Source organism: Erithacus rubecula (assembly GCF_903797595.1).
Source record: "Erithacus rubecula genome assembly, chromosome: 2".
NCBI lineage: Eukaryota > Metazoa > Chordata > Aves > Passeriformes > Muscicapidae > Erithacus > Erithacus rubecula.
This window is the reverse complement of record NC_136685.1, coordinates 93,689,939-93,703,734: the sequence shown is the minus strand read 5'-3', so window position 1 is coordinate 93,703,734 and position 13,796 is coordinate 93,689,939. Positions and strand designations below refer to the sequence as shown.

The 13,796-nt window shown below is 46.6% G+C and overlaps 1 protein-coding gene across 1 annotated transcript in view; it reads right to left on the bottom strand.

The window, feature by feature from the left end:
• COQ8A (coenzyme Q8A) overlaps positions 1-2,617 on the bottom strand; it is a 40,102-nt gene extending 37,485 nt beyond the window's left edge. Inside the window, exon 1 of the mRNA XM_079299023.1 lies at positions 2,464-2,617. The gene's annotated coding sequence lies outside the window, so the exon portion shown is untranslated. The remainder of the gene's footprint in view (positions 1-2,463) is intronic.
• Between the last annotated feature and the right edge of the window lie 11,179 nt (positions 2,618-13,796).

Genomic DNA, 13,796 nt, shown 5'->3' with positions numbered 1-13,796 from the left:
GCATCACTTTTATACAACAAGCTGAAAGAGAAGCTCATCTTCTAAAGCTGCTCTGTTCCAGAATATACAGCTCCTTAAGGCAAAAAGTCACCTCTTCCAGACTTCCTTCTTCAGCAGTTTTAGAGGGAGAAGACAAGAAGACCTACACCACACTGGAGATGTGATTCCTAAATCCTGCTGCAGACTCACTACCTCCATCCTAGACTGGACTGTTCACCCAGCAGGACAGATTTAAGGAGAAAGAGAAATGCTTATTCATGCACCAAGCTAAGTCCTGAGATGCATTTGGCAATCCCTCTGGATCAAACAATTTATACCACAGTGACACACAAGATGACAGACCATGAAACACACACCATCCTTTGCACCCTGGTTAAAACAATGAAGAAAAAACACATGCAGACAGAAAAGACCCATCAACCTCTTCCTAAAAAAATCCCAACTCCATAAGAAATCAACACTTCAAAAAATTAAGATGCAGGAAATCAGCTTCCGTCCCTTGCTCCCTCTCAGTTTCCAGAAAAATAATACAGCCTGATAAAAAGCTGAAACAACAGACCACCACTTGCCTTTAAAAGGACTACTGGAAGACTAGAAGCCAAAAAAAGTTCTGTTCTTGCTGCATGGATGCATTGAGCTATTATTAACTTGTGTTAACTATTACAAATGAATTAACCAGAGCTGCACAGCACAGCACAGAATTCCCCTTGGCAGGAATGAAACAAGGTGATCAGCACTCAGACAGTAAGGTATGAGACAATTCTACATGTGGCCTTTTCTTCTACTGATCTCTACTACTTCATCATTAAAAGGGAGACACTGTCAAAAAACAGGTCACCCATTTTTTCCCCCCATTTAGATTGAGACTGGACAATATAAAACTGTTTATTCTAGTTACATCTTATTCAAGCTTACCAAGGTCACTGCTAATTAACAGCAATGGAAAAAACATTTACAAAATACAAAAAAAAACTCTCTAGTCTAAGAGCAAGAAGGTTCTTGCTTGCTCTTGCTAGCTGCAGTTGCTGTGAACTGTAGTTAAACTCCTTCTTATAACATATAAATGTTCTTATCAAATGGCAGAGAAATGCAAAACTACCAAAATACTCCAGACAACAATCTGCATTCAGTCTGTATAAATAATTATTTCTTAATCCCTTCTGAAGTCTTTTATTGAGCTACTGTTGACTTTGGCCACCATCTTTCTGCACCCACTGCTAAGAATTATTTTGCATATAATTCATCAATACATCAAAATCCAGTAAAAGTCTAATTTAAATCAAAGCAACTTAGAAAAAAAAATCAGAAATTATTAGGTCAATTTTTTTTAGAAAAATAATACTTTCAATTATTGAAAGAAAAGCTTTCATTTCCTTTCATAACACTGACCACAAGGTCTGGATTTTCATTGCATGGAGGGGAATACAGAGAATCTCCCCACCTACATTCCTGCTGGGTGGAACATAACCTTGCTGGGCTATCAGAAATAGTGTTCCTTCTTATGATACTGTCCTGCAGAAATTATTATGGTCAGTAACCATGAAAATAACATTATACAAACCAAGCTGTCATATTTTTAGTCATTTATAGGTAGCCTGTTCGCTGTCTGTACAAAACTAAGTATCTCCCAATCAGTTCCTGTTCACATTGTTACAAAGACTTTACAAGCCTGTTCGCCTATAAAAAGAAATACTATTTACTCAGACACTTTACCACTCAAAGAGTGGGGGGGTTTACCCCCATTTCAGCCACAAGCAAAGCTCAGAAAACTGCCAACAGCTTTATTTTACATCCACCCCCAAGCAGACGCGCGGATCGGTCCCAGCCACCGAGAGCAGCGAGGCTGCGAGAGGGAGCAGCCTGGAATGAGCACAGCATTTCCGCGATGCCCTTGGGCACGGCGGAGCGCTGGATTCCACCCTGTTCCCTGGGCGCTCCAGGTGCTCTCCCCGCTCAGCCCGCCCGGTGCGCCGAGGCACCGGCCCCGCTCCCGGCCCCGCTCCCGGCCCGGTGCGCCGAGTGCGGGGCTCCCCGCGGCCAGGAGGCGGGACCCGGCCGGCCCCGCTCTCACCCCGGCGGGACGCGGCCAAGGGCACGGCAAGGCCGCGGCTCCGGGCGCCTCCTGCCCGGGCGCAGCTCCGCTGCCCCGCGGCCGCCATCGGCCGCCGGACCCCGCACACGTCCCCCCGCCGCGGAACGCACCCCGGGCGAGCGACCCCCGGCCCGAAGCGCCGCGCCGGGCAGAGGCGTCCTCCCCGCGGCAGCAGCAGCGCCGCCGCCGTCACCACCATCACCCGCATGCCTGCCCGCACCCCTGCCCGCACCGCAACGGACCAACTCCCACTGCCGGGTACTACCAGAGTCGGGGGCACCAGCACTACCGCGTGCTCCGCTGCCCCCACCCCGCCGCCAGCCCAGCACAGCCCGGCCCGTCCTCTCCGCCGCCGCGGTCGCTTCCCATACCCCAGCCCGGCACAGCCCAGCGGCCACCGGCTCGGCTCCGCTTCGCTCTGCTCGGCGGCCGCGGCCCGGGCCCGCACGCCTGTTTACCGCCGCCGCCCCCGGCCGCGGCCAGGCCGGGCGCCCCGCCCCCGCCGCGCTCCCATTGGCGCAGCCCGTGCGCCCCGCGCCTCCGCCAATGAGCGGCGGGCGCGGGCGGGGCTCCGGCCAATGGGGGGCGGGCCCGGCGCGGCGCGCGCGGCGGTGCAGGGGGACGTGAGGCCCGTGAGGTCCGTGCGGCGCCGGGCGGGGGGGGCGCGGGCGGCGGGGCGAGGCGTGAGGAGCGTGTGCTGCGAGCGGGGCGGCGGCGGCCGCCCTCTGTGGGCGCTGGGCTGGCTCCCCCCGGGCTGGGCTTACTGCAGCCGGCGGGGGCCGGCCCGCTCGCCGTGGCAGTCGGAGGCGGCGGCGCCTCGCCGCGGTCCCGGCTGGCGGGGCGGGGGAGGGCGGGGAGGGCAGCGCTCGCTCCCCACGGCTGCGGTGGGCTCGGGGAGGCCGGGGTGTCACTGCCCAGGCGGTCCCACAGTCCTCATTAATGTGCATGAGGGGATGGGCAGGAGCCCCGCGCCCCCCAGGCTCCAGGAAAATGCCTGGCGAAGGGACCGATTCCCAATTCGAGGCGCTCCGTGTGCGGGAAACCTTTGTGGCTGCCTGTATGGTTTTTCAAAGCATAGTCTCACGCAGGCATCGGGAACTATTCATGTTGTTGGGAAACGCTGGTGTGCGTGTGGAAACAAATGCAGTGCCTCGTTCCCTGCAGGTCGGTCCCGGGGATGCGGCGTCTCTCGCAGCTGCAGCCAGCTCCTGCTTATCTGGATGCTCGGTAAGCGCCCGCCTCTGTCAGCAACTTTCCCGTCTGAAAAATAACAATACAGCCGTTCTGCTGCATTTGCCACATGGCTGCATCAGTGCAGGATGAGGTTTGCAGATTAAATCATTCATTTCTTCCTAAACCAAACAGGATTCATAATCCTTCTCTGGTTGTAGCATAACTTGCAGGGATGACCAACAAATAGCCCCGAGCTTTAATTTCACCATTATCAATTGCTTGCTTTGGCCGACCTTTTCAGCTTTAACTGAGCACTTAAGTCCACATCAGAGGACCTGTACCTGTCCGTAGGAGCTGCAGATGCTGTGGGTTTGCAAAGAAGGAAAATAGATAAATGGTCTGCTGCAAGTGTCTGGAGGGGTTTAACTGTACAAAACCTGTGAATGTTACTGCCCACCTCTATTGCCAAAATTGCCCTCCTCTGTAGAGGCAGACAATTATTACTTCCAGCTGCTCAGACCAAAAATTGTTTGGCTGGTATTTTTAATCATACCAAATATTGTTCAAGTATTACACATATTCCTTCATGGGTTTTTTTTTTTTAAACAAAAATATTTGCATCTCCCCCAAGCTCCTCTCACCTTCCCATCTAAGCCATGAGGAGGTCTCTGTAAGGCACTGAGCAGAGAGCTACAAATAAATTTAGCAAAACTCATCACCCAGGCATCAAATCAGTCAAGACTAGAAAGGCTGGATTTGAATTTGGAAGGTGAAAAAAGAAACAGTTCCCTGGGAAAGGCACATTATTGAATTAAATGTTCAACACACTGCCTGTGTGTAGACAAAACATCTGAATTGGAAAGGACAAACATGATACTTTGCTGTTTGATAAGGGGATGGAGGCTCGTTATGTAGATGAAGCAAAAACATGACTGCAATAAGATACCAGCCTTGAAAAGTTTTGTCCAAAAAAGGTTTAGTTTTCTTCATTTCAATACTCACACCTGTGGAAATTCACACAAAATAATTGCCCTATTTGTAGTTAGGTTCATACTATTTCTAATAAAGGAAGGATCATATCTTCCCTCATGTGGAAAGAGATAAATTTTGGATGTCTTTTCTAACGACACCTTTTTATCTACTGCTGTTCTGAATTTGGATGCCAGTGCTCAGTTTCTGTGTAACGTCACTTTGCTTGCATCAGCTCAGCATTAATTGTGAAACACCTTACTCACTGTGCTGAGCATGGAGAACTGGAGGGTTTCTGCATGAGCAGGCTGCCATAGTTTGAGATGGAGGCAGAACAAGCACAGGGTGAAGCTCTCCCCATCTCTCAAAGACAGGCCTGGCTGGTTGCCTTTGTTCACACGTGGTAAACCATTGGATATTTCTGCCACTGCTGATCAATGCCACTGCATCACACCTTCTCCTGCCAGGCTTTCTGCAGCCTTAAAAGACCCATTGAACTTGAGCTCAGGGATAGCTCCTTCTGTTAAAGAAGTGTCTGTATTCCCACCTAATTTGGAGTGCAAAGATGTAGGACTGAAAGGTGCTGGGAAAAAATAGTGTATATCTTCTTTGTTACTTCTTAGTTCATGGGGGGAATAGGGTTAGGACATCAATCCAGAATCCAGAGGCTAATTTTTGTGGGGTTGGTTGCCTACTTTGCCCACAATCCTGAATAAAAAGTTGAACATGTTGTATGTGAAGTGCTAGGAGAGCTGTTCCATGGCAGATCTTGTAAACTGAGGAAAAATGGTAATAGAGACAAAATACTGTCAGTATTTGGGATTGGTTTAGTGCTACCAATTGTGACATTGACAGCCTTCGATCCTGAAGAAAAGAGGGAGAAGAGTGTTGTACTTGGAAAGTAGACCAGGGAGTCATCCTTTTCTTCAGGAAGGATATCAGTGGTTTATGTAGCATCCTTGTTGGCTGTTCCTCTGGGCTTTGGAATGTTCAAATTCAGGTTCCCTTCCCTGCTTGTAAAGACTTAACAGGACCCCACCTGCACACTGAGACCCTAATCATTATGCATACTCTTGTCTTCTCTCTTCAGCCTTACTCATATTATTTAATGGGAAAGTTCAGCAAGAGGAAATGAGAATGGAGTTCCTCCAATCCCATCCAAATCCCAGACAAATATGCAGTCAGGCCTTGTGCAAACTGTGCCTTGTCCAGAGACAGGAGACGTGGACAGGAACCTGGTAGGGATCAGCCCAAGCTGCTGCAGGTTTTGTGCCCTGCACCAAAACAGTGTAGGTGAAACAGCAGCTTCATCCAGGCACTGAATCTGTGCAGGATTTGTGTAGAAACTGATCTGCTGAATGTGCTATGCAAACATTAACACATAAAGCCCTTCCAAGCAGGGTAGAGGGAAGAAATCTAATCCCTATAGAGAGGCTCTTTTTACAAGGGCCTGTAGGGACAGGACAAGGAGGAATGAATTTAAACTAAAAGAGAGCAGACTTAGAATAGATATTAAAAAGAAATTCTTTAGTGTAAGGGTGGTGTGACACTGGCACAGGCTGCCAGAGAAGCTGTGGCTGCCCCATCCCTGGAAGTGTTCAAGGCCAGGTTGGATGAGGCATTGAGCAACCTGGTCTCATGGAAGGTGTTGCTGTCCATGGCAGGGAGTTGGAACTAAACAACCCTTCAGGTCCCTTCCAACCCAAACTATTCCATGATTCTATAAAACTTCTGTCATTTACTTCTTGTAGCTTGTTTGGTAGTGTTCTAGTCAGTCAAATTTCAACTCACTGCCTTATCTAGAAACATTTCTGTGAGCATTTCTAGCAAGAAACTGAACTATGAGGAGTATATAAATCAGTATTTTATTAAATTATAATAAAATCATTATGAATTTCACTATAGTAATATTTTTATTATAAAGCTATAAATACTACAAAAATCTATCCATCCTCATAATAGATATAAATATAATCAAAATTGTAATAAATTTAAATTATAACTAATAGGTACAATTTAACTGTGGGAGTCCCCAGAGGCTTCTCCCCACTAATGTTAAAATGGTTTGTTCAGTATCATTTAATTCTCAGAAGATCCTAATTGTGCAGGTCAGTGGGAAAGCCAAATGGAGCTGCTGGAAGTGCTGACTCCACAGCAGATGTTTTAGCTGTGCCATTTTATCCCCACCTGATATTGCTCGTTGATATTTATGTAATGAAGGGTTTAATGGTGCTATTTCTTGGGGTGCATGAACAGCTCTGCTGCAGGTCTGGGGTAGGAGCAACAAGAAGGGCACCAGGAAGGGTGAGCCCAGGAATGCTGTGAATTCCAGCAGGGTCCCTTGGGTGGGATCTTCTTCCTGTTCACTGTTAGTTCTGAGAGGAGCCTGTTTGCTCACCAGAGATCAGCTCACCATTTACTGGGTGCCAGGGAACACCCAAACAAACCTCTGCCAGTGCTGATGCTGACTGAAGCACCTGGTGAAAGCTGACTTCCTCAAAGCCTTCCTCAAAGTGGGACATGTTTCCAAAGAAGAATGAGCCAGAAGGGCTAAACTTCTACAAACAGAAAAAGTTAGAGAAGCAGAGCCTGGAAGGATCTTTGGGCCCTGCAGTAAGAAGGGCTCCATTGCAACAGAAAATTGGTAGGCAGACACTGACCTGCAGAAAAAAAGTTAATGGAGCCTCAATTAAGCTGCGATTGGTCATGTAATTAGGTTGACAAGTATCCAGGCTGTTCAGAGAACACTCATAAATTCTCTTGCATAGGACAGGTCCAAGCTGTTTCTCCAACCACAATATGCATGGTTGAACTTGATGAACTTGGAGGTCTTTTTGAACTTTAGTGATTCTAGGAATCTCTAATATACGTCACCATCGTTGTCTTGTGTTCATACAGCTCACCACAAAGCAAAAGCTGCTCTGGGAGTGTTTCCCTCAGACATCCTTCTCCAAGCAACTTTCTGAGATGAGCTGCCTCTTGAGGGGTTTTGCCTTGAGGTCACTCATCTTCTCTAGAGGGTAATTTCTTCAGGGCAGATGCAATGTCTTCTCTGACTAAGTAGATTTATGGCATTCCATGAGCATAATAATGTAGGGATGATGAAGTGGAGCAACTCAAGTGGAAGTCACTTGCCCAATGGCTTGGTTTTAGTAGTTAGCTTGTAGGTATTTCAAAGCTTTGACATGTATCAGAGATGCTGTTTGTAAAATGTGTTATTTATATGGCATTATGGCCAAGAATGAGAGCAAGAGCTGTCCGAGAAATGGCATCTGTCTGACTCAGTAAGTGGTAGACACACATCCAGTATCATCATAGGATCCAAATCATGAGCTATTTTTGTTAAGCTTAGTACTGCTCTGGTTTCTGAAATATGTGTTTTCATCCCAAAGCATTCTGGCATTCTTTGCACTTGTCCTTCCTTCTCCTCTCTGCACTCACTGCAAAGGGACAGAGATAAGGTGTCATTTCAGTTAGCACTTTAATTTTAAGATGATTTAGTGCTGTCAGAAGGGGGTGGTGTGGCAGTTCTCAAGATGAATATTTTCTGTCCAAGTGGAAGATATAATGCAGTGAGCAGGACAGATATTTCCTAGACTCAGAATATGCTGAGTTGGAAGGGACCTGCAAGGATCATTGAGTCCAACTTCTGGGCCTGCACAAGACACCACAAGAATCACTCCATGTGCCTGAGAGCACTGACAAACACCTCTTGGATTCTGTCAGGCTTGGTGCTGTGACCACTTCCCTGGGGAGACTGTTCCTGTGCCCAGGCACCCTCTGGCTGAAGAACCTTTTCCTGGTATCTAACCTAAACACCTCCTGACATGGCTTTATGCCGTTCCCTCAGGTGATGTCACTGGTCACCACAGAGAAATTTCATTGTTCCCACCCCTCTTTTCCTTCTGGAGCTTGCAGTGAGCAGCCTTGCTCTGCACAGCTGGAGAGGGCAGGGAATGCCAGTGGGGCTGCTGGAGGGCTCTGAGACCCCTGGCTGGGAGGAGGTGACCAGAGGTGGATGTCAGGTTCTCTGGTGGAGAGGGAACTGCTGAAGGGCTGTCTTGTCCCCTAATTGAAAAAAGGAAAGGGTGAAGAAGACATAAAAACTTTCCCTTTGTCCTCTATGTTTTGCCTGGCCTTTCTGTGCCCTTGCTCACACTTCCCTCCTTTCCGTATCACCCAGAAAGGGGCTGCTTTGGGCAAGGAAGGATGGTGAAGGAAAACAAAACTGGGAGCTACTGTCAGGGTGAGGTGGTAACAAGCCACAACAAGCCTAAGCTACTCCGTGTTCCTCAGTGACAGGAGGCTGCCAGAAAGGGCTGAGCACCATGAAAACACCACCACACCAGGCGTGGCTGTGCCTCACACCACCCTCCTCTCCTCCAGACTTCACCATGTGGATGCCAAGTGGGTCCTGGTGCTTTGGAAATTGGAGGTGAGCCCATGGAGGTGGAGTACGTGAGGAGAAGGACAGTGCCAGGTGAAGAGATACAAACACAAGCACTAAATAGAAGAAAGGGATACCAATCCTTGTCTTTGGGTAGTGTGTGGGACAGTGCAGGGCAAGGATAGGCACCATTGCCCCTGCCACCTTAGCAATTTATATAGTAAAACATTCACAATATCATACTTGCCAGTTCAAATTGTGTTGCACAACAGCACTATTTTATGAGTGTTGAGCAAAGCCATTCAGAATGAGATGAAGAGTGCAGCAGCTTGATTAGAGCTGTGTGCCTCAAGAATACGGCATTTCTGTTTCTCTGTTGAACTCATTAAACATTATTCAGTCTGTAATTCTTCTTTGTCTGGACTCAACAGATCAGTGTTTCTGCTCGTTGTAAATTGCATTTGCTTGCATAGTTTGGTGCTTTGCTCTCTCCCCTTGGCACCTGATTGTTTACATGTACCTCAATCGATCCTGCACAGACAAGGTGGAAAGGCTCAGTTCTTTGTAGCTTCCAGCCAGGATTCACTTCACAGATGATAACTAGCAAAGCCATTCACCCCCTGGGCAAACATACCAACTTAATTTTGAAGCTAGGCAAACAGAAATAAGTCCTTTGCCTGCATTTAGCTGCTCTGAAAAGCCTTTTGCCAAGGACAGAAGGGTTATCTGAAGAGTTTAGGCAGAATTGTTCTAAATGGGAAAGCGAGCTGGAGCCAGAGAACATGGGAGAAATAGGGTTATTTCTGAACACTTTACTGGAATTAAGAATAACATTAGTCATCATAGTTCTGCTGGTTAATGGCAAAGTGTGCTGCCAAACTCAGCCATTCCCCAGCTTTTGGCACGGCATTGCCATATCTCACAGAGCTGGAGAGAAGTGAGCCACCTTGCCCTAGCCTGGAATCATCCCCAAGACACTGTGTTTTCTTTCACTGCCCTGAAAGCCAGTACTTGTTCTGGCTTCCTGGCTTCCTGCCTTGCTGTTCCAAACACAGCAAGGTGTGGGATGGAGACATGGAAAGCTGCAGGGTGTTTCTGAGTGCCTGTGTGGCCAGTGGACAAACTCATAACCTCCATCCGCTTGCCAGATGATGATTCACAAATAATCATGACAATTTGTTTCTAGCAGTCAGTTTGCAGGGATGTTGTGGCTTCAAAAAACCAAAAGACAAAACCAGTATGGGAAAACATGATTGTTGCTACCTTTGGATGTTGACTGACCCTTTTCCTGCTTTGCTGTGGCTATCAATCCAATTCCAGAAGCCATTTGAGCAGGACTACATAATCTAAGCTCTGCTATCTACATCTGTGTCTGCATACCTGGACAGAGAGAGACCAGCTGGTGGCAGAACATCCTGACTGACACGTACCAGAGTGCAACTAAGAGAGAGACACCAGCAATTAAGGAGACTCTGGAAGGAGTGACTGATTGAGAGACTCTCCAGACATCCAGGTTAAGCCCTTCATTTGAGCAAATTATTCAGCTCCTATCTGTAAAATAGTGTTAATGGCATTCTTGTGCTCTGTCATGCTCCTGATGTCTAAAGAAGTGTTTGGAAAGCCTCAGTGGAAGAACAGCAGAGTAATTTCAATGTGCTCTATGCTAGTGTGAAGGGAAAAGGCTTTGTCTTCAGGCACAGCAGTGCTGAGAACCAGCACTGCAGGTTCACTTTCCCATCAGCTCCCAGATACTTGTGAGATTTGTAGCATGGAGTAGCCCAAGGTGTGGGCACAAAGGTGACCCTTTCCTTCAGCAGTCCCAGGAGACACAGGAGAGACAGGAGGCAGCCTGGACAGGGACTACACCCTGCACCATCCTCCACTGTAGCAACTGTGGCTTCAGTTTAGCTGGTGGTCTGCTTTCCCACCAAAGGAAATGTTACTCCTTTTCTGAAATACAGATGTTCTCACTGTTCTGCAGAAGTGCTCCTATTTCATAACAGTGTTATGTAGCATGTACAAGAGTAGCAGAGAAGGTGCCTTAACCCTTTACATGCTAAATGCCCTCATTTTCCCATCCTATTTAAGTCCTTGTTGGTGTATTTGCCATTTCATTCTTGTTTGCCCTCCCAAATCACACAGGGGCAGAAATCAGGGCAATTATTTTCCATATTAAAGAAGAAATTTAAACAGTTTTCATGCCTCTTGAAACTCACAGAACACTCAGGAAGACTATTAGCACAATAGCTGGAGAACAAAAATAGCTCAAATCTGAACTTCCCCAAATATCACAAAGACTGTATTTGGTAGGGGCTCAAAGAGAGGGCATGTCTTTTCTGGCTTGATGAAGGAATGACATTCCTGTTTAGAGCAGTTCTGTTTATGCTACTGGCATTTTATTGCTACTAACTGTTGGTACCCAAGATAGGTAGCTTTTAAAATAATCCTTCAGCTCCAGGGATCCTGCTTGTCTTACACCAGTTTTGAAGGAACGTTCATATTCTTTCATACACAGATGCAGGTCTGTGAATTCAGGGAGAATTTGAAATGCTTGTATTAAGCTTTGTAAAGGTTGAAAATGGCATGGCAGAAGTTAAATAGGCTGGATCAGTTTTCCACACTTTCACTTTATTCATTGTTCCTGATCTGCTTAAATGCAAGTTAGCAGTGGAGTAACTCATATTTTATACCAGGGTGAGCAAGTTCTCCTTGAAATCATAGATACCAGTGATCCAGGAGAAAATAGGCCTAATGCTTTTCCTACTCCACCCCCTTCTGCAAGGCAAGTTCAGGAGTGCCAGGCTTCCTGGCATTTATTTGTGCACAGATCTAATCCCCAGTTGGCCCTGGGAGCTGTCACTTACCTCAGGCTGCATTTGATAGGGCTAAAACAGTTCCCAGTTTTGGAAAATTTCCACTCCACCTACTTGGCCCTGTACCTGTCTCGGGTTTCTATATCAAGGAGTTTAGCTAGTTCCACTTCAAAGTCTCTGTTTATTTATATCCTTTTAACAGTGAGCCACAAATAGTGCTGAGTACTGACACCTCCCAAATTGTGCTCTTGGGCACCTGTCAAATGTGTTGCACAAAGAAGATAATACTTCATATTTGCTTAACTCTTTCAGTGCTCAGGGCAAACCTCCTGCATTTAGAGTGGCAAAAGGTGGGTAATAGCAAACCTGCAGAAAACCAATATGTAAAAAAGAAGTAACAGTAACTTGTGTGATGGTGTTTGATGCCAAGATCTGATGTGGACAGACCTTCCTTATATATCCACACTCAAACCCAGCATGGTCATGTGGCCTTCCAGTACCTGAGGGGAGCCCTAAAGGAAGAGGGAGAAGCACTTTTTACATGATAGGTAGTGATAGGACAAGGGGGAATGGCTTCAAACTGAAAGAGGGTAAGTTTAGATTAGGTATTAGGAAGAAATTCTTCACTCTGAGGGTGGTGAGGCACTGGCACAGGTTGCCCAGAGAAGCTGTGGATGCTCATCCCTGGAAGTATTCAAGGCCAGGCTGGATAAAGCAAGTTGGTCTAGTAGAAGGTGTCCCTACCCATAAAAGGGGGTTAGAGCTAGATGATTTTAAGGTTACTTCCCACCTAAACCATTCTATGATTCCATTATTTACTCTCTTGCTTTGTTTCCCACTTTTAGAATGGGAACAGGTCACATCACTTTACCTAAGGGCAGAGAAAGAAAGGGTAAATTCAATAAGGAATACAATGTCTGTTGGGGGTGTACAAATAGTGGGAGAACTTCTGGCAAAGATACCACATCTCTCCAGACTGCTTTCTTACAAAACAACTGAGTTCAAGAAAATAAGATACTCCCTGGTCCTCCTGAGGACACAAACAACTGAGAATCATAGAATGGTTTAGGTGGGAAGTTAGAGGAGACCTTAAAAACCATCTAGTACCAACCTCACTGCCATGGGCAGGGACAACTGCCATTACACCACATTGCTCAAAGTCCCATCCAACTTTATCTAGCTTGTCCCTGGATTTCTCAGTGCCAAGACCTGGAATGACACCTGTGTGCTTCCCACCCCAAATTAACAAGACCTACACTGGGATAGGAGACTGGAAGTGAGAGGAATGACAAATCAGTAAGTATAATTATTCCTTTCTTTCTTGAAGATGCTCAGAAGAAATCTTTATGTAATAAATTGAATTTAGCAATGCCTGGAGGAGCCCCTGACTTATACCTGGGGCTTTGAGGAATGAAACTAGGACGGGTTGATTTATTAAAAAAAGAAAGGGGAGAGAGAACCCAAACAAAGTAAACTGCAATGTAACAGCAGTATTTCATTCACCCAGTGCTGAACATGGCATCACACTGAAAACAGCTGGTTTTAATTAATTTAATTAATTCTGGTTCAGCATGAGCTTGTTCTCACTGAAAGTCTGTCCCATGCTGGGCCAAAACTACAGCTGTGCTGGGGTGTGAGTGCCTGCCAGTTTTATTTTCCTGCCACAAAGGATATTCCAGGGCCTTCAGCCTCTCTGGAAAACATGGGGCACAGGGCAGAGTACTTGAAAATGGCTGGTACTTGTCCACATAGACCTACTGCCCTCCCGTGGCTGCCAAGGAGCATCTCTAAAGCAGAAACAGAGATCAGGGACTGAGAGAAACAATAAAGAAACATAACTATACATTGAATTTAAACCAAAACCCAGTCTGAGTTACAAGGAAGAGGAAAGCAAACACAGTGGGATTAACTGGAAGTAGTACCTATGAAGGGAAGAACAAAGAGCCTGAACTCAGGTTTTATGAATGAGACCATGAGATGGTCCTTTTCATTTTCAAATGAAAGCTGTATGCTTCTGCAAGGACTATCCTGTTTCTGTTTCTTTCATTATGACTGTGATGCTTCTTGTGCATCCTCTGAGGACAGGGTTCATCTCCAGTTTTTGACAAACAGCAGACACTTAAACAAAACCCCAGACCTCCCACCAAAAGTTTCACTGAGGGGGTTGCATTAGGCAGGCTCACCACAACATTTTTGTTCATGGACTTGGCTTCAATCTTAGATCTTAAAGACTGATGTATGCCCAAGCTACATCTGAGACTAGATGCACTGAAACATTCATTTCATACTGTAGAGGAAGGGTGAGTGTGACCTGGATCACACAGGAAAATGCCAACACATGGCACCTCCTGTAGGACTTCAG